This window comes from Ovis aries, chromosome 20 (genome assembly GCF_016772045.2).
Source record: "Ovis aries strain OAR_USU_Benz2616 breed Rambouillet chromosome 20, ARS-UI_Ramb_v3.0, whole genome shotgun sequence".
In the NCBI taxonomy this organism is placed as follows: Eukaryota; Metazoa; Chordata; class Mammalia; order Artiodactyla; family Bovidae; genus Ovis; species Ovis aries.
This window is the reverse complement of record NC_056073.1, coordinates 26,570,875-26,592,375: the sequence shown is the minus strand read 5'-3', so window position 1 is coordinate 26,592,375 and position 21,501 is coordinate 26,570,875. Positions and strand designations below refer to the sequence as shown.

The following is a 21,501-nucleotide window of genomic DNA, read 5'->3' as shown; positions in this document are numbered from 1 at the left end:
TGGTTATAGCTATAGTTTTTGGTGAGTTTATTGGAGGTGGTAAATTATGTCCATAACAGAAAACAAATTCCAGGTGCCCCTTTTGATTTTGGTGGGGTTTGTTTTAGGGAAAAGTAGGGATGGGATTTGCAGAGGGTTTGGGGGCGGAGAAATTAGTGTGGGTTTAAAGGCAGTGTTGAGAGAGGTTTATGGTTCCTTCCTCTCTTGTACTTATTCTGTGCAGAGCTGTTCATATTTAACCTGTGAGTCTTCCAGTCTTGTTTAAGGTATAAATAAATTTAGGGGTGGACAAAAGAGTAAAAATGAGGTGCAGTTTAATACTCCCTTTTATAAATCCCACCGGGGTGATCTAGTGTGTATAAATCCCGCCTGGGTGATGAAGTGTATATAAATCCCACCTGGGTGATCTAGTGTAAGTTACTTAGCCTCTTAGTTTTGGTTGTCTCCTTTTAAAATAAAGCATTTGTCTGAATTGCCTCACTTCCAACGTTCTAGATCATCACAAGCTGAAATGTGCTGTAGGCAAGCATTGGCTTCAGCTGTGGTCTTTCAAGCTGGAGTTTTCCAAGTGAGGGTTTTAGGTAAGTGAGAAACCGAGTTTGGGGGCAAGGCAAAAAAGAGGGGTGGGCCAGGCACTGTACCTGGATCTTTGAATCACCCCAGTTAGCCTCAGTAATTCTCATCACACCATTCTCTACCCTAGGTATTCTGAAGCTTTTTTCAGAGGTTAGCATGTTGAGGTGGTCACTTAAGATATCCAGGGCAAAACTAGGGGGAAACAAGTGATTTTGGGTCCAGGGTGTTATTCCACTCTGCCTGAACACTGGGGTTGGTGGTGTATGGTTCCTGTTTGGCTTCAAGTGGTGATTTTACTCCAGTTTTAGGTAAGAGTCTGCCTTCAATGCAGGAGATCTGGGTTTGATCCCTGGGTCTTGAAGATCCCCTGGAGAAAGGAATGACAACCCATTTTAGTATTCTTGCCTGGAGAATTCACTGGACTGAGAAGCCTGGCGGGCTACAGTCCATGGAGTCACAAAATCAGACAGGACTGAGTGACTAACACTTTTTCACTGACAGTAGCCTTTTTGTACTTTTCACCGACAATCTGTAAACAATAGCAACTTAATAGCACATTTAATTATGAAAAAAAGGGAATAAAAGCTGTGCAGAGTAGAGCTGGGGAAATGGGTGTTCCTCCCACACAAGCCCTTCCCTAGGGGTGGCTTCTTACTGGAGCAGTTAAAAGTTCTTTAACACTTTGTTGTGTTAGTCACATCCAGACTCTCCTGCAGCCGTGTGGACTGTAGCTCAACGGGCTCCTCTGTCCATTAGATTTTCCAGGCAAGAATACTGGAGTGGGTTGCCATTTCCTTCTCCAGGGGATCTTTTCCAACCTGGATATCCAACCTGCATCTCCTGCATTGGTGGGTGGGTTCTTTACCACTGAGCCATCTGCAAAGCAACACTTTCTTTAGCCTGATTAGAATCCCAGCCTCTTTTCTTTCAAAAACTGAGCCTGCGAACACCAACTCCAGAATCACGCAACTTAAAGTTTCATGTGTATTTTTCAATAAATCATTCTCCTCTGGGAAACCAAAACATTTTAGGAATGACAAAGTATGGGAAGCCTTGTTAAGGAAAAGATTGTAAAGGTAAAAGTATAGTTCTGCTTCCTTGGCCAGTTCTCAGAGGCTGGTCTTAATAACGAGAAATGTGAACTATAATATGCTATATGCTCTGACCATAACTTCATAATATGTGCAGTTTAACTGCTGCAGCAGCAGAAATTGGGGGCTTGCTTAAGTTTTTAAAAACTTAACCTGCCAGATAATAGAATAAATCTTTAAACCCCCATCTTATTTATTTTTGGCTGCTCAGAGGGGCATGCAGGATCTTAGTTCCCTGACCAGGGATTAAACCCTCACCCCATGCAGTGGAAACATGGAGTCTTAACCACTGGACTGCCAGGGAAGTCCCTCAAATCTTTTAACTTCAAATCTTTGGAGTTAGGGTTTGCCAGTGTAGTGATATATTGAGATTATTTGGGAAGCTAAAGAAATACTGATACGCACCCCCCACCTTGGCTGCCCCCACAAGAGTCAGAGACTTGGGAAGTAGGCCAAGGCACTGTATAGAATTAAAGCCACCACAATGTGTCAGCCAAAGTTGAGAAAAACCACTGTACCAGAGGCTATTCCTGATTATTTTTTAGAGGTATGGGGACCAGAGAGGGAGGAGAGGAAGATGTCAGTGCTTCCAGGAGCAGCAGCTTGTGGCAAGGGATTTTCTGCTGTGAATCAAAGCTGGAAAGGCCTTAGAGTGTTGATTCACTGGCAGCAGTAGTAATGCTAAACTTTAGGGAAATTGCCACCAACAGCTTAATGGGCCAAAAAAGAATTCCTGAAGCTGGGTCAATTAATTTCATGAGTCCTCACTAGGGAAATGGTTCATTAGAAAGCAACATCAGGGCATCATTTCCTGGCCCTCCAGCAGTTAGGACTCAGTGCTTTCACTGCCAGGGCCTGGGTTTGATACCCGGTGGAAGTAAAATCCCAGAAGCGTGAGGCTTGGCCAAAGTAATTAACACAGAACTTACACAAAAAAAGACATGAGCCTTGCCCATGGAGAATTGTGGATGATTGCGGTGGAACCTTCATTATGGCTGTTACCTGCGATAAAGTTTTCCAGGCCGTGAAGGACTTCCGCAGTGACCCTGTTGGAATTCGGCACCAATTGAGAGGCAGTGTCAACGCTGTTAAAGAGCAAAATCCCTCAGACTGGAGGTAGCTTCTTGGTGTGTGGGCGGGAGTGGGGCGGCTGCTTTCCACCATCCACGGGTCTGGTGTGGCTGCAGAGCAAGGAAGATTTCTGGGACTCTATTACCAGTGAAGCTCTGACAGGTCTGTGCCAGCTGCCCATAGTGGCCCATTGGTGATGGTGGGCTTAGCAATGATTGGGGGGCGGGGTGTGGGCATCCTGTTGGCCCTCATCCAGTGTGTTGGCATCCTCCACACTCACTACACTATCCAGCAGTTCTGAAGTGCACTCCCCTTATTGGAGAAACCCAACCAGCTGCCCCCAAAGGAGGGTACTGAGGCCCCAGGCTACCCCAGCTATCAGCAATGTCACTAAGGAAGTGCCTCCATGGGCGGTCCTCCTCGGTTCCCTCTGGAATGATCCACCTGGAAGCAAGAGCTGGCTCCCAGTTGGCCCATGGGACCCGCCAGAGAGGGCCCTTAACTGGTTCCCGTATCCCAGGTTGGGGGTGGGAGACCCCAGCTGCCCGGACAGATTGGTCCCTTCTCTCTCAGCACAACCCAGCCCTAGCTCGTGTGTAACACACTCACCCCAGTCCCTTTGCATGGCACTCTGATGAGTATTTAAAGCTCGTTTTGAAATGCCTGTGTGTGTACTCCTTGAGCCACCCATAGGTGGAGCCACTTCCTAGGACAAGGAGCAGAGCCCTCTCTGGGGACATAGGGGCTGAAGGATTTGGAGTCGCACAGAGAGGTCTCTAATAATGGTTTGTGGGATGAAAAAAAAAAGACATGAAGAAAGGGAAGTGGGAAGTAACTGTTCACAAGTACAGAGTTTCAGTTGTGCAAGAGGGAAAAATTGTGGACGAAGCCACCCCCTACCCTACAACGGGCACCCCTTGTAGAATAAGGTTGGGGAAACACAGGATACCAGTCCCAGATAGCTGAGGAATTACTTTTACAAGCCCAGACTTTTGCATCTTTCCATACACAGAAAAATAGTAAATTCATTGACTTGAGATGTCTGATTTTCTTTCAGTTCAATTCAGTTGCTCAGTCGTGTTCGACTCTTTGCGACCCCATGAATCGCAGCACACCAGGCGTCCCTGTCCATCACCATCTCCTGGAGTTCACTCAGACTCATGTCCATCGAGGCAGTGATGCCATTCAGCCATCTCATCCTCTGTCGTCCCCTTCTCCTCCTGCCCCCAATCCCTCCCAGCATCAGAGTCTTTTCCATTGAGTCAGCTCTTCGCATGATTTTCTTTAATTAATGGTTAATTTTTTAAAGTTCTGACTACACGGTCTTTGTTGCAAAAACCCTATATAGCCTGGCTTCTCCATTTCCTCTTCGGAGCTGAGAGGCTGCAACCTGGGCTAAAGTCTTCAGTTGTGTGTGTGTGTGTTTTACCATTTAATTGGAAGATAATTGCTTTACAATGTTGTGTTGGTTTCTGCCGTACAACGTGAGCCGTAAGTATACATATATCCCCTTCTTCTTGAACCTCTCTCCCACCCCCATACTCTCCTCCCACCCTTCCAGGTCCTCACGGAGCACCAGGTTGAGCTCCCTGGGTTACAGGGCAACTTCCCACTAGCTGTCTATTTCACACATGACAGCGTACATATTTCAAGGTCTTCAGTTTTGCCTGCTGAATAAAACAGAATTCTCAACTTTCAGGTTGTGCTGCCCCACCCACCCAGCCAGCACCCCCCTCCCCGCAGTAGACAAAATTATACCTTAATAAAGCTGTTTATTAAAAAAGGACAAGAAATAACGTGCCTGACAGGTCTGTCGGCTGGAAGAGGGGAGTTGCGGATTCAGATTTCGCTGGCTAGACACAGCGGGATGACAGTCCCTTGGAGTGACCCCAATGCCTTGCTGGGACACGTGAGAACTAAAGACAAGCCTCCGGGTTACACAAGCTGAGCCTAGACCTCCTGGGAGGCCATCCAGGAAGTGTGCGCCCACCAAACAGCGCTGGGGACTTTCTGCGGCCTGGCCAGTCAGGTCACCTGTTCTTTGTATTTAAAAATTCACGAAACGTCTCCGAATATTTGCCCAGAAGAATGTGAAACATTCGCTAGTGGCCTCTCTTTCACATTACTTTAGTCTTGTGTGGACGAGTGATGAGGAACATTCTGCTGGTCGAGACAGGCATCTCAGAAGACAGCCATGCCCGTCAGGCCCCGAAGCCGCGCGCCGTGAATAAATAGCCCTGGCCCCGCCCATGCAGTTCTCTTTGTGCGGCGAACACGCGCAGGGTGAAGATGGTCCTCCGGCGGTTCGCCAGTCGTCTGCTGTGGAACCTTACCCAAACCAGGGGGAGGCTGCAGCCTGCGCCGTCTTTGCACAGCTACCGGCTTGCAGGTACCTCGGGAACCTGTTGAGTGGGAGAACCGCAGTCTCGGGCTGAGCGGGATGAATTATTAATACAGACTAGAGTTTCTGATGTGTCTGTGACGCCACTGCTTGGAACTGACCCAGCCCAGGACATGGGGGACTCGTGTGGAGTCGCCCTGGTCTCTGCTGACTAATTGCTTTCTTTCCAGGCTCCTGATTCTCGAAGGAGGGTCCGAGGCACCACGAGGGTGAGTGGATTGTGCGAGCTGGAGTGGCTGGCGGTTTCACTGGGGGAGGATGGGGTTGATGATGACTCCAGGTGATTCTGAGTGTCTCGCTGACGCCATCACCGCAGCGCGCTGACCACCTCTACCCCCGTCCCCCCAACCCGGGCTGGGATCTTTGGTATTTGGGCGCGGGGAGAAGTTCAAGAACTGTTGTTGATCTCGTATTCGTGTGTCTCATTTCTCCATTAGGAGTTAAAACGTCCACCGGTGTGTTATTCTTAAAAGAAGGGTAAGTGTTAGCTATGCTGTTAACCTGTCTCTTCACAGATGATCTTTTTTTAACTCTTCGAACTTTTTTTCTCAGCCTTGCTAAACCTGCTTTCTCCACCCCTTTTCCTAGTATAAGTTACCCTACATACGGTGCTTTCTTGATGGAGGTATTTTCTGCAGTTCTAAATTTGTTTTCTCCTTTTCTCTCCTGAACTTTCCATCGCTAAACTTTAATTTGATAAATCCTTATGTTGGAGAAGGAAATGGCAACCCACTCCAGTATTGCCTGGAGAATCCCATGGAGGAAGGAGCCTGGTAGGCTACAGTCCACGGGGTTGCACGGATACCACTGAGCTACTTCACTTTCACTTTATGTTGGGGCTATCATCTCTGAATGTTCTAGATTCTAATGCTGCCCTTGATCCAGATATCCCTAAATTAGGAATGATGATTTCTCAGACTAGAGTCTCTGATACTGGTCTTGATGTCAAAATTGATTTCTGACTCATTTAGGGAACTGGATACTTGGCTATTTGAGAAGGGCTGGTGGGAAGGCTGTAACTCTGCTTGTTTTTCTCATTGGTTGTCCTGCTTTCATCCTTTTTTCTAGCTTGAAAGCTTTGGAAGCCCAGCCAGGGCAGTACCCCTTCACAGAGATTCCAGGCTAGCCTGGTGACTGAAGGCCTAAGGTTTAGAATTCTCTTGGAGAAGCACTTTTGGGGTGGCTGGGATGTCCAGGTGATGGTTCCTGCCACTTCAGCAACAGGGTGTGACAAGAAGTGGAGAGCAACAAACATGCCTTCTACCTGGGTACTGTGGTAAGTCTCTTTCTTGTTTTCCTCCCAGCTCTGGAGTGGTGGTGATGAACTGGTTGTTCTCTGAGGATCTTTGAAACCACCTGATCCACTCATGCTTCTTTCTTTCTTGTGTGGCAATTTTCTTTAAAAAGTAAAATTGGTATATAGTTACATGAGTTTCACATACATGCTGTAATAATTGGATATCTATATATACTAGAAAGTGATTACTGCCGCAAGTCCTTTTTGGCTAATCACAGTTCTCTCTGTTAGAGTTACCAGTCTGTCCCTGTATCTATAACAGATTGATGCTCTAATGCCAGCTACTTGCATGTTTTTAATATGTATTTCTTCTATGAAGTTTTAGGATTTTGCTGACGCAGAGGATGTCCTACCTGGTGTTGGTCAGATCCTTGGAACTTCACGTGTTTCCTGCATGAACCTGTGTGAGCAGCTGTCAAACTCTGGTGGAGAGGGGGTGGGCTGCTTAGAAATTTGGGGACCAAAGTCAATTAGGTGACCTTTATTAGAAAGATTGCAATAAAATGTTTTAAAGCAAATAAAAATAGGTGGGTCTGAGTAAAAACGAGGGTACAGAAAGGTTTAGGGATGTGAAAGTGAATGAGCATCAGTTGACATCTAGCTGTACCTGTTTCCAGCTACATTACAAAAAACTAAAATTAGGTTTGTCGTATATTGACACCAATGTTGAGGATTTCTAGATGGAGTACCATAATATTTTTAATCTTTGAGGTTTTAATTATACTGTTAACACAATCATCCAGTTTTCTTTTTGATGAATTGGTGAAAACATAGTTTGTCTGGATATATTTCTAGAAGAATAATAATCCTGGTGGTTGTCAGGAGCTGGGAATGAGGAAGTGAAGAAGTATTTAATGGGTATTTCACTTTTACAAGGTGAAAGGGTTCATGGGGGTGGATGGTGGTGATAATTGCTCAATGTTATGAACAGTTATTACCACTCACTGAACTGTATGCCTAAAAGTGGTAAAGATTTGGGGAGGGATAAATTGGAAGGTTGAAATTGATATATACACACCGCTAAGTATAAAATAGATAACTAATAAAGACCTGTATAGCACAGGAAACTCAGTCCTCGGTAATAGTCTATAAATAGAGAAGAGGATCACAAAGTGTTTGTATGTATAACTGATTCAGTTTACTGTACACTTGAAACTAACACATTGTAAATCAACTATACCCCAATAAAATTTTTTTTTAATGGTAAACATGCTAATTTTATGTGTATTTCACAATTTTAAAAATTGGAGAAAAAGTACCCTTTGCTCCTTTTTGTCAGTGTCATAAAGATGATTCCTCACTAGCATGTACAGAGTATGCTGCGCTAAAGCTGTGTTGTACATTTGTTTGGTAGGGGGTATTTTAGTTTCTTTCAAGCTATAAACCAGTCTGATTCCCTGTTTGTACCCCTTTGAAGTTGTTTTGCAAAATACTTCTCCAAAAGTAGAATTTCAGAGTCAAAGGATGTGGGCTTTTAAAAGTAATAGTGTATGTTCCATAAAGTTGTCTCACTTTATTTTTGAATGTTATTAGTTTACTTAGTTGGCTGTGCCAGGTCTTAGTTGAAGCATCCAGGGTCTTTAGTAGTTGTGGCATGTGGGATCTAGTTCCCTGACCACAGGGATTGAACCTGTGTCCCCAGCATTAAGAGTGTGGAGTCTCAGCCACTGGACCACCAGGGGAGCCTCGTCCCAGTTTATACTCCAAATGACAGTCTCCTTCAGACTGCCTGTTTGTCTACATCTACCATCACTGTTCAGCTGGAGTGTACCAGCTTCTGTCTCTAATAAGTCATGTTTTAAAAATTACACATCTTTTACATTCATTTTTCTGTGGAACATTTACAGTTCAGTCACCATTCAGCAAAGATTTTTTTCCAACTTCTATTTTTCCTTAGTCAATTTTGCCAGTTTGTTTTCCTCCTTGAAATTGCCTTGTTAGGTATAGGGCAAGGTCACCTGCTCCCGCTGTTATTCTCTGACCTTGGGTTCTTTAATCTTCAGTCCAGTCGCTCAGTCATGTCTGACTGTGACCCCATGACCTGCAGCACGTCAGGCCTCCCTGTCCATCACCAGCTCTGGGAGTCTACCCAAACCCATGTCCATTGAGTTGGTGATGCCATCCAACCATCTCATCCTCTGTCGTCCCCTTCTGCCCTCAACCTTTCCCAGCATCAGGGTCTTTTCAAATGAGTCAGCTCTTTGCATCAGGTGGCCAAAGTATTGGAGTTTCAGCTTCAACATCAGTCCTTCCAGTGAACATCCAGGACTGATCTTTAGGATGGACTGATTTGATCTCTTTGCAGTCCAAGGGACTCTCGAGTCTTCTCCAACACCACAATTCAAAAGCATCAAGTCTTTGGCGCTCAGCTTTCTTTATAGTCCAACTCTCACATCCATACATGACTACTGGAAAAACCATAGCCTTGACTAGATGGACCTTTTTTTTTGCAAAATAATGTTTGCTTTTTAATATGCTATCTAGGTTGGTCATAATTTTCCTTCCAAGGAGTAAGTGTCTTTCAGTTTCATTAAGTCAGCCACTGTTTCCCCATCTATTTGCCATGAAGTGATGGGACCTGATGCCATGATCTTAATTTTCTGAATGTTGAGTTTTAAACCAACTTTATCATTCTCTTTCACTTTCATCAAGAGGCTTTTTAGTTCTTCACTTTCTGCCATAAGGGTGGTGTTATCTGCATATCTGAGGTTATCTTGATTCCAGCTTGTGCTTCCTCCAGCCCAGCGTTTCTCATGATGTGCTCTGCATATAAGTTAAATAAGCAGGGTGACAATATACAGCCTTGATGTACTCCTTTTCCTATTTGGAACCAGTCTGTTGTTCCATGTCCAGTTTTAACTGTTGCTTCCTGACCTACATAAGGTTTCTCAAGAGGCAGGTCAGGTGGTCTATTTGCTAAGGTCACAGACAGGTATTGTAGGAGATAGATGGACACCTGGGCTGGACAGCTGGTGGTAGTCAAGTGGAGTAAAATTGAAGCTTTGTTCTCACCCGGATACTCCGAGGACAAAGCTAGTGGCAGAAGCTGAGCTGCGTTCTGCTAAAATAAAGACTTAAGATGACCACTCCTAAGGTCAAAGAAAACTTTCCTGTCTGCACGTTCGCAGGAAGATTCCTTGGGGGTCAAAAAAGGAGGGGATGCTGCCCCATGATAAGCTTGGATATCCCTCCACAGGCGTCTGCAGTGGACTCCACCTTGGCAAATCTTGGGGAGGGTCTTAGGGACTGGTCAGGTGTGAAAAAAGATAATTGGACAAGTGTAAACAAAGACCCAGAGCTGTCCTATATGTGTATTTAATTTTTACTGCGCTCCTCAGGATACCCATCTGTCTTTCTGCCTTGAAAGTGAAAATGTTGCTGAGTTGTGTCTGACTTTTCGACTCCATAGACTAGCCCGCCAGGTTCCTCTCTCCATGGAATTCTCCAGGCAAGAATACTGGAGTGAGTAGCCATTCCCTTCTCCAGGGGATCTTCCCAACCCAGGGATTGAATCTCTGCTATTATGGGCAGATTCTTTCCAGTCTGAGTCTCCAGGGAAACCCTGCTTTCTGCCTCACTTCAATCGTAAATAAACTGTTTTTTTCTCTGTGTGCTCTCACTTGTGCTGTGTATCTACTAAAAATGAGGTGTATTCTTTTCAACCCAGTGTTTCCACTTCTGGTAACACACCCTAAATACAGTCACACAGATTAATGTACATGAATCCTTGATGTTACTGATTGTAATGGGGGAGAAAAAAGAAACTCAAGTGTTCTCCAGTAGGAAAATGGTATATTTACAATATACCATGTGTTACATGCAGAGGTAGTATGCCTAACATACCAGTGTGGATTAATCTCACAATATGAAGGAAAAAAGCAAATCACAGAAAAATAGTATGTAATGTAAAAACATCACTAAACACATTGTCTAAAGGTCCTACTGTATAGCACAGGAACTATATTCAATATTCTATGATAAATCTAATGAGAAAGAATATGAAAAGGAGTGTGTGTGTGTGTGTATATATATACACTACATATGTATGTATAACTGAAATACTTCACTGTATAGCAGAAATTAACATTGTAAATAAGTTTAAAATATATGCATTGTTGGGAGTTAAGTATCATAGTAAAAACAAATGTATAGGATTGTTAAATGCTAAATTCAAGGTGGGGTGGGTATGGAGAGATGTATTCAAGGAAGTGTCTATGGGAGCTCATGCAATTCATATTTTTGTATGTCCAAACTACTTAATAACTTGAATGTGGTTTGGAACCTGTGAATCTCAGAGGGCTGAACACAGGCAAAAGCTTACGTCAGCCCCAGGGATACCTCCAGACAGGGAGCTCCCTTGGAAGACAACTGTTTGCAAGATGAGCCAAAATACAAAACATCCTCAGAAGAACAAATCAGCAGGTGACTACAACCAAGAAACTCAGATGGGGAGCATGCTTGGAGACTAAAGTTGTTCAAAGAGATAAAGAGGTTAATTCAGTCCACTGGTAGAGAATTAGTAACCTAAAGAATCATCCATAATGAGGAGTAGAGAAACAGAACTGAGTAACATGAAAAGGAGTTGATAGAAAAGATGAAATGAGCCACTCCAGCATTTGGCATTGTTTGCTTAGAGCTGCTCTCACCTTGCTGGTTTGTTTTAATGCTCCAGTGAGAACAATTGCAGGCACAATGGTTAGTTCTGTCCAGTGGCATCTGTGGGCATCTGGCTTTCAGCAGCTCAGGGCCATCTGTTTCTTTCTTTCTTTTTTAGTTTATTTACTTAATTTATTTGGCTACATCAGGTCTTAGTCATGGCATGTGGGATCTAGTTCCCCGACTAGGGAACTAGTCTTAGCCACTAGATCACCAGGGAAGTCCCTGTTACTTTGTTTATTGTACTTTGACCATTAACGTCATAGTTTCCCAAAATAATCCTGTGATTGTGTTATTTCCCAGAGAATAGGGACAAAGAGATTATCCTAAGGGTTAAAGTACCTGCTGACTCTTAAAAGTGTTAAATTTTATTGGCCCGTCAGATGACTCTCAGGTGAGAATAGGTCACATTTCAAGGCTGTTTATTGCCTGTCATTAAACCATTAACTTCTAAATATAGTGACAATAGAGATGTCAGCCAGTTATCAAAGTTATGTGCTGATAAATAACCACAGAGGGAGCTGTCTTTAAAAGGCCATGCAACAATGTCGGGTACCACCCGAGACCTGGAGCCTCCCATTTCCCAGCAGCATGCAGGGAGAGGCTGAGCTCCACACTGGGTTGATTGCTTCTATAGTTGCTTTTTTTTTCTTTTTAATGTTTGGCTGCATCATGTCTTAGCTGAGACATGTGGGATCTTCACTGAGGCACTCGGGCTTAGGTGCCCCTGTAGCATGTGAAATCTTAGTTCTCTGACCAGACCAGAGATCGAAGCTACAACCTCTGCAATGCAAGGTGGACTTTTAACTACTGGACCACCAGGGAAGTCCTGATTTCTTCTAAAGGAAGCTGTTATAACCTCTTTTTAAAAGAGGCTGATTGCTTCTTACATTTCTTTTATTAGGAAACTTTTAAAACAGTAGGAAGAATATAAATACCCATATACCCACCACCTAATCCAATACTGTAACATTTTCCCACATTTGAAAATATGGCAAATGGCAAATATATATAATATGTGTGTATACATATACATATATATGTGTGTATACATATACACACTATATATATTTAGCAGGTGCATTTGAATGTGAATTATAGAGATGAAGGCATTTTATGCTTAAATATTTCAGCATGCATACCCAAAATCTAAGGACATTTGCCTGCAATATGATTATGCCTGAGAAAATTAATAATTCCTAATATTACTTAATGGGCTTCTCAGATGGCTCAGTGGTAAAGAATCCATCTGTCAATGCATGAAACCTGGGTTTGATCCCTGGGTCGGGAAGATCCTCTGGAGAAGGAAATGGCAACCCATTTAGTATTTTTGCCTGGGAAATCTTATGGATTCTTTAGTGTCCCCTCTAGTATTCTTGCCTGGGAAATCTTATGGACAGAGGAGCCTGTCAGGCTACAGTACATGGGGTCTCAAAAGGGTCAGACAAGCAACTAAACAACAACAACAATATCACTTAATACTTAATCAATATTAAAAATTTTTCAACTGTTCCCCAAATATCTTTTATGCTAATTGTTCTTTCAAGGGCCAGTATTCTTCAATCAAGGATCAAGCACTTTATTTTACTGTTAGATCTTGTTAGTCTCTTTATTCTAGAACAGTCCCCTTCTTTCTGTGACAATGATCCTTTGAAGAGACTTGGGCAGTTGTTTTGTAGGATATTCCACATGTTGGTTTCATCAAACTGTACTCTCATGGTGTTTTTAACTTGTTCCTCAAGATTCTGCTTTTTCTTTAACCTAGAAATTACTCTTAAAGGCCTAATTAGATTCCTTTTTTTTTTTTTTTGGCTGCACTGAGCGGCTTGTGGGATCTTATTAATAGTACCCCAACCAGGGATTGAACCACTGGACCACTAGGGAATTCCCTTAAAGGCCTAATTAGATTCTGATTACATGGTTTGGGCAAGAATACTTCATGAATGACACCAGGTATTAGTTTCCTATGGGTGCTATAACAAATTACTACAAACTTGATGGTTTTCAAAAAACAGATATTTCTTCCTTCACAATTCTGGGAGCCAGAAGTTCAAAACAAAAAAATCAAGGTGTCCACAAGGACTAGCTCACTCCAGAGACATGAGGGAAAAATCCGCTCCTCCACCTTTTGGCGGCTGCTGGCATAATTTGACTTGTGGCCACTGTGGAGTCTCATCCCAAGGTCGCAAGTGTGAGGTCTTGCACGAAGGCCATAGAAGTGGAGCCCAAAACCAAGGTCACCTCTGAAACTGACTGAGCCCCTTTGTCAGTCAGTCAGTTCAGTCACTCAGTCATGTCTGACTCTTTGCAACTCCATGAATCGCAGCACGCCAGGCCTCCCTGTCCATCACCAACTCCCGGAGTTCACTCAGACTCACGTCCATCGAGTCGGTGATGCCATTCAGCCATCTCATCCTCTGTTGTCCCCTTCTCCCAATCCCTCCCAGCATCAGAGTCTTTTCCAATGAGTCAACTCTTTGCATGAGGTGGCCAAAGTACTGGAGTTTCAGCTTTAGCATCATTCCTTCCAAAGAACACCCAGAGCTGATCTTTAGAATGGACTGGTTGGATCTCCTTGCAGTCCAAGGGACTCTCAAGAATCTTCTCCAACACCACAGTTCAAACACATCAATTCTTCAGTGCTCAGCTTTCTTCACAGTCCAACTCTCACATCCATACATGACCACTGCAAAAACCATAGCCTTGACTAGATGGACCTTTGTTGGCAAAGTGATGTCTCTGCTTTTGAATATGCTATCTAGGTTGGTCGTAACTTTCCTTCCAAGGAGTAAGCGTCTTTTAATTTCACGGCTGCAATCACCATCTGCAGTGATTTTGGAGCCCCCCAAAATAAAGTCTGACACTGTTTCCACTGTTTCCCCTTTGTAACTGTTGTCAAAAGCTTGCTGATCATCAGCAAGCTTCCTGACCCCAGTTAAGCAAAAATGCCCACCCTGGTAGTCACTCTACAGCACCCTAACCCATTAGCTAATGCCACTCTTCCAGCAGGAATTTTGTCTGGAGACTATAAAAATTGGCTGCTAACTCATGACATGCGTCGGCTCTCCCTTGAGCTGGCCCACTGTTCTAACAGCATCCCATTGACCCTCCCTGGTCTGTGAGGAGATCGGCCTGCTGTGCTCTCAGCACTCTCATTATCTCTGCTCTTTGTTCTTAATAAACCCACTCCCTTCTGAAATGCTCAGTGTCTGGAAATGCTTTTCCAACCCACACTTGGACTGCTGTGACAGCCACATCACTCCAGTCTCTGCCTCTGTGTCACACTGCTTCTTCCTCTATACTTGTGTGTATTGAGTCTTCTTCGGCCTCCCTCTTAGAGTGAGTGATAAGTGTGATTGCATTTAGAGCTCCCCCAGACAACCCAGGAGGATCTCCCCATTGCAAGACCCTTGATTTAATCACATCTGCAAAGACCCTCTTTATTCCAATGTAAGATAACCTTCACACGTTCCAGGGATTAAGGCATGAATATCTTTTGTTGTTGTTCAGTCAATTCAGTCGGGTCAGACTCTTTGCGACCCCATGGGCTGCAGCCCGCCGGGCTTCCCTGTCCTGCAGGGATCTCTTTTAGGGGATCATTTTTTTCAGTCTTCCAAATGCTATGTACTTTACAGGGCTTTGTGTCAGGGGGATCATAACGTCTACTTGTTCCATTATTCTAGACATTAGTTTGATCACCTGGTTAAAGTAGCGACCCCCAGGATCTCTTCCTTGTAGAAATACTTTTTGCCCTTTTGAGTGGCAAGATGGGTTATTTCTTTGGCAGTGTTACCAAACCATGTTTGTCTGCCTGATGCACAGCAAGCCAAATGCTAGGTTTGCAGTAGAGGGCTTATTCGTAAAGCAGCCAACCGAGGGATGAGAGGACAAGCCTCAAATTTACTTCCCAAAAGACAAGGGGCTTGGGATATTCATGGGATAAAGCTGAGGTGTGGTGAAAAGCAATTGGAGATAAGAGAAAGGTGCTGTGATCAACATTCTGCACAGGAACAACTAAGCTACAGGCTTCTTATGTGTGTTCAGAAAATGACTGTGTCAGCTCTGAGAATGAAGCTTTTGTCCCTCTGATGTCAAAATGTCATCCAGCAGACACTCGTGCATATCCAGATGGAGGGTCTTCATTGGCTGTAGCTCAAACCAGACACAGCCAGCTAGCTCCAAGTCTCAAAAAACAACTTGGGCAAACATTGTTTGCAAGTTTCTGTAAAAACAGTGAGCTTAATCAGTGAAGACAGGTTACTATTATTACTTATTAATGGCTAACTGCTGACTGCCCTTGGTTTCAGCACCATGTTAATGAATATCCAGCCTCCATCACACTTGACCTAATGATTTTGGCATCCACTGATGATCTTTGCCTGTGTAGGGGAGGGAAAAGTTTTCCTTGACCTTCTTAGGGTCCTGGGCTTGTTCTGAAAAATCAACCTGACAAGGACAGATTAACAGGAGAAAAATATACATATTTAAGTTTTACATAACACAAGCCTTCATAAAAAAAAATGAAAGCCTAAAGATATGGCAAAACATACTTGCTTATACGTTAGGTTGAATGAAAGAGGCAGTTGTGGGAAAGTGTCTAAACTATGTGGGGAGGCTAAAGGAAGATAAGGATTATTTTAACATGTTCTGTTTTTGTTGCAGGATCTTCGTTCCTTAACCGGGAACTTAACCCAGGTCATGGCAGTGAAAGGACTGAGTCTTCACCACTGGGCCTCCAGGAAATTCCCAAGTTTTGTTTCTACAGAATTCTCTTGGGCTCAGCTTTTTGTTCCCCAAACTTTGGTTCAGGGAGTTCAGTTCAGTTCAGTTGCTCAGTTGTGTCTGACTCTGTAACCCCATGGACTGCAGCTTGCCAGGCTTCCTTGTCCATCACCAGCTCCCACAGCTTGCTCAAACTCATGTCCATCTAGTTGGTGATGCCATTCAACCATCTCATCCTCTGTTGTCCCCTTCTCTTCCTGCCTTCAATCTTTCCCAGAAGGTCTTTTCCAATGAGTCAGTTCTTTGCATCATGTGGCCAAAGTATTGGAGCTTTAGCTTCAGTATCAATCCTTCCAATGAATATTCAGGATTGATTTCCTTTAGGATTGACTGGTTGGATCTCCTTGCAGTCCAAGAGACTCTTAGGAGTCTTCTCCAACACTGCAGTTCAAAAGCATCAATTCTTCAGCACTCAGCTTTCTTTATAGCCCAACTCTCACATCCACATGTGACTACTGGAAAAACCCTAGCTTTGACTAGACGAACCTTTGTTGGCCAAGTAATATCTCTGCTTTTTAATATGCTGTCTAGGTTCAGGGAGGGCACCTTTCAAATGGGAACTGCCACTCAAGTTTGCAAAATGATGATTTTCCAATTTGGTTACTTTTTCTATACTTATTTTTATATTCTCCTATAAAATAATAATAATCTCTTATTATTAAATAGTAATAATCTCTCACCAACTGGTACATTAACTTGAATTACTTGTTCCTGCAAAGGTAAGGGAAATGATTCATTCTTTTCCTCTATTTATAGTATCATGTAAGAGGTTGGTATTAAAGTGTAAAAGTGTCCTCCAGTGGTGGTAAATGAATTTCCCCTCTTTTTTGTATACGTGGGTCCAGGAAATTTTCCTGTGGTTCCATATGACCATATCAAATGCCTCATTGAGACTCAGACATCCTGAGACACTGGCCTCCCCTTGATCTCTCCTTTTAGATCCATGAGCATGGAACTGCCACTGGGGTTGGCACGACATCCTCAGTGAACCCGTGTTAGTTATTGTATACCAGGCTCCTACCTCCAACGGCAAGGGGACTTGAACGGCTTGAACAAAAGCAAGCTTGGTGAAGGTTGAACAACATTCCTTAAATTGGTTGATAGGAACATCACCAAGTTAGCTGGGCTTAAGATACTGAAGCACAAAGGTGATTGTACATCTTCACTCTTCCCTCCAACCTCCCCTCTCTCGATACACATTGGGTTGGGTCATTCACTATGGGCACCACCTTTGCGGTTGTATTTTTGCCAAATTACCCAGAGGTCATTTACCTTTTTCCTTCTATTTATTTATTTGTTCCTTTCATTTCCTTCTATTTAGTTTTTGTGTGTGTGCTAAGTTGCTTCAGTTGTGTCTGACTCTTTGTGACCTGGTGGACTGCAGTCTGTCAGGTTCCTCTGTCCATGGGGATCCTCAGGCAGAAATTCTGGAGTGGGTTGCCATGCCCTCCTCCAGGGGATCTTCCTGACCCAGAGATGAAACCCATGTCTCTTGTCTCCAGCACTTAGAGACGGGTTCTTACGCCACCATTTAGTTTAAAAATATTTATTTACTTGGCTGCAGCATTCGAGAACTTTAGTTGCTGCATGTGGGATCTAGTTCTCTGACCCGGGATTGAACCCGGCCCTCCTGCATTGGGACAGTGGGGTCTTAGCCGCTGGACCACCAGGGAAGTCCAGTTATTTCTGATAAGTATCTATTTCTCCATCTGTGTCAGAAAAGCAGAGTGGATCCCCTGCCCTCAGTCAGGCCGCCTGTGTTTCTTCATATTTCTTCTCTCAGACATCCCCATGTCCCCCGTAGGCCCGCAGACTCTGCCTCTGTATGTATGTCCTGTGTGGTAACAACGTGGTTTACCAGCCAAGGTTAAGTATTATGAACACATCAGTTTACTTTGAGAACTGGCAACAAATGGGGAGAAAGGAGGCATTTATCCTGCCTTTCCCATATGAACCATGCTTCAGGGTAACCCAACAACCTTGATGAGGGACACTTGTTTTTCATTAAAGCATTCCAGTTAATATGTGAAAAGAAAATAATATAATTCAAAAACCAGTATTTCATAACCCCTCATGAAATAACTGATTCAGGCAAAACTCATCTGTGTATGTAACTGTCAGTTGGAAGGTTGATGGGGAAGCCTTACACAACAGAGTTAATGGCCATCTGAACACATCACCACCTTCAGCTTTACTCAAGAGAGGGACAAGCAAGCAGGACTTGCTTCCTGAGGGAGCACAACAGGAAACACACGGCACCTGAGAAGGTATCTTGTCCTACACTCCTCCTCACCCAGTGGAATCCAAATCTAATCAAACCTTCAGGTTTGGTAAGTGGAAACACAAGGGATGGAGGAAAAAAGTTAAACGATGCTCCATTCTACAGGACAAAATGAACCTACTTCTGTGTAGATGGTATCCACAAAAATAAAATAAAAGAGAGAGAGAGAAAGAGATTCAAGAAATACCAAATGCAATGAGTAGATTTTCTTGAGATCCTGGTTTGAACAAATCAACTGAAATAAGACATCTGAGGAAATTTGAATAACCAACTTGGGTTTTAGAGTATACCACAGTTATTGTGAATGTTTTGGGTGTGCAAAAGCATTCAGTTCAGTCGTTCAGTCCTGTCCGACTCCTTGCTACCCCATGGACTGTAGCATGCCAGGCTTCCCTGTCCATCACCAACTCCGCAGCTTGCTAAAACTCATGTCCATTGAGTCGGTGATGCCATCCAACCATCTCATCCTCTGTCATCCCCCTGCCTTCAGTCTTTCCCAGCATCAGGGTCTTTTCAAATGAGTCAGTTCTTCACATCAGGTGGCCAAAGTATTGGAGTTTCACTTTCAGCATCAGTCCTTCCAATGAATATTCAGGACAGATTTCTTTTAGGATCGACTGGTTTGATCTCCTTGCAGTCCAAGAGACTCTCAAGAGTCTTCTCCAATACCACAGTTCAAAAGCATCAACTCTTCGGCACTCAGCTTTCTTTATAATCCAACTCTCACATCCATACATGACTACTGTAAAAACCCTAGCTTTGACTAGATAGACCTTTGTTGGCAAAGTAATGTCTCTGCTTTTTAATATGCTGTCTAGGTCGGTTATAGCTTTTCTTCCAAGGAGCAAGCGACTTTTAATTTCATGACTGCAGTCACCATCTGCAGTGATTTTGGAACTCAGAAAAACAAAGTCAGGCACTGTTTCCATTGTTTCCCCATCTATTTGCCATGAAGTGATGGGACTGGATGCCATGGTCTTAGTTTTCTGAATGTTGAGTTTTAAGCCAACTTTTTCACTCTCCTCTTTCACTTTCATCAAGAAGCTCTTTAGTTCTTCTTCGCTTTCTGCCATAAGGGTGGGGTCATCTTTGTATCTGAGGTTATTGATATTCCTCCCGGCAATCTTGATTCTAGCTTGTGCTTCATCCAGCCCAGCATTTCTCATGATATACTCTGCATATAAGTTAAATAAGCAGGGTGGCAATATACAACCTTGATGTACTCCATTCCCTATTTGGAACCAGTCTGTTGTTCCATGTCCAGTTCTAACTGTTGCTTCTTGACCTGCATACAAATTTCTTAGGAGGCAGGTCGTCTAGTATTCCCATCTCTTTAAGAGTTTTCCACAGTTTGTTGTAATCCACATAGTCAAAGGCTTTGGTGTAGTCAATGAAGCAGATGTTTTTCTGGAACTCTCTTGTTCTTTCGATGATCCAACGGATGTTGGCAATTTGATCTCTGGTTCCTCTCTGCCTTTTCTAAATCCAGCTTGAACATCTGGAAGTTCACAGTTCATGTACTGTTGAAGCCTGGCTTGGAGAATTTTGAGCATTACTTTACTAGCGTGTGAGATGAGTGCAATTGTGTGGTAGTTTGAGCATTCTTTGGCATTGCCTTTCTTTGGGATTGGAATAAAAACTGACCTTTTCCAGTCCTGTGGCCACTGCTATAGCAATATGGTTATGTAATAAAATGTAATAAAAAAAGGAATGAGATGCATACATAAGAATTAGGGGTGAAATGTCAAGAGGTCTGGGATTTGTTTTAAAATAATTCAGCAAAGGAAATAGACAAAAGGATCAGACGATGCAATGTGGTAACATCTCGATTAACTGCTGAAACTGGATGTTGTGGTACCTGAGGTTCACTAAGCTATTTTCAGAAGAACTGTACAAAAAAAGATCTTCACGACCTGGATAATCACGATGGTATGATCACTCACCTAGAGCCAGACATCCCGGAATGTGAAGTCAAGTGGACCTTAGAAAGCATCACTATGAACAAAGCTAGTGGAGGTGATGGAATTCCAGTTGAGCTATTTCAAATCCTGAAAGATGATGCTGTGAAAGTGCTGCACTCAGTATGCTAGCAAATTTGGAAAACTCAGCAGTGGCCACAGGACTGGAAAAGGCCAGTTTTCATTCTAATCTCAAACAAAGGCAATACCAAAGAATGCTCAAACTACCGCACAATTGCACTCATCTCACACGCTAGTAAAGTAATGCTCAAAATTCTCCAAGCCAGGCTTCAGCAATATGTGAACAGTGAACTTCCTGATGCTCAAGCTGGTTTTAGAAAAGGCAGAGGAAACAGAGATCAAATTGCCAACATCTGCTGGGTCATCAAAAAAGCAAGAGTTCCAGAAAAACATCTAGTTCTTTACTGACTATGCCAAAGCCTTTGACTGTGTGGATCACAATAAACCATGGAAAATTCTTCAAAAGATGGGAATACCAGACCACCTGACCTACCTCTTGAGAAACCTATATGCAGGTCAGGAAGCAACAGGTAGAACTGGACATGGAACAACAGACTGGTTCCAAATAGGAAAAGGAATACGTCAAGGCTGTATATTGTCACCCTGCTTATTTAACTTATATACAGAGTGCCTCATGAGAAATGCTGGGCTGGAAGAAGCAAAAGGTGGAATCAAGATTGCCGGGAGAAATATCAATAACCTCCGATATGCAGATGACACCACCCTTATGGCAGAAAGTGAAGAGGAACTAAAAAGCCTCTTGATGAAAGTGAGAGAGTGAAAAAGTTGGCTTAAAGCTCAACATTCAGAAAACTAAGATCATGGTATCTGGTCCCATCACTTCATGGTAAATAGATGGGGAAAGAGTGGAAACAGTGTCAGACTTTTATTTTGGGGGGCTCCAAAATCACTGCAGATGGTGACTGCAGCCATGAAATTAAAAGATGCTTACTCCTTGGAAGAAAAGTCATGACCAACCTAATAGCACATTCAAAAGCAGAGACGTTACTTTGCCAACAAAGGTCTGTCTAGTCAAGGCTATGGTTTTTCCAGTGGTCATGTATGGATGTGAGAGTTGGACTGTGAAGAAAGCTGAGCACCGAAGAATTGATGCTTTTGAACTGTGGTGTTGGAGAAGACTCTTGAGAGTCCCTTGGACTGCAAGGAGATCCAACCAGTCCATTCTAAAGGAGATCAGTCCTGGGTGTTCTTTGGAAGGAATGATGCTAAAGCTGAAACTCCAGTACTTTGGCCACCTCACACGAGGAGTTGACTCATTGGAAAAGACTCTGATGCTGGGAGGGATTGGGGGCAGGAGGAGAAGGGAACAACAGAGGATGAGATGGCTGGATGGCATCACCGACTCG

General features: G+C 43.5%; 2 non-coding genes and 1 pseudogene across 3 annotated transcripts; all 3 read left to right on the top strand.

The window, feature by feature from the left end:
* Positions 1 to 2,580: 2,580 nt before the first annotated feature.
* On the top strand, positions 2,581 to 7,644 carry LOC101116687 (mitochondrial import inner membrane translocase subunit Tim17-B-like; annotated as a pseudogene). Its single transcript, XR_001023051.4, has 5 exons — positions 2,581 to 5,127; positions 5,310 to 5,348; positions 5,577 to 5,616; positions 6,208 to 6,415; positions 6,756 to 7,644. The product of XR_001023051.4 is annotated as a mitochondrial import inner membrane translocase subunit Tim17-B-like (transcript).
* LOC114109765 (small nucleolar RNA SNORD48) lies at positions 5,403 to 5,465 on the top strand. Its single transcript, XR_003586344.1, has one exon. It is a non-coding gene; the product is annotated as a small nucleolar RNA SNORD48 (small nucleolar RNA).
* LOC114109764 (small nucleolar RNA SNORD52) lies at positions 6,038 to 6,104 on the top strand. Its single transcript, XR_003586343.1, has one exon. It is a non-coding gene; the product is annotated as a small nucleolar RNA SNORD52 (small nucleolar RNA).
* Positions 7,645 to 21,501: the final 13,857 nt, after the last annotated feature.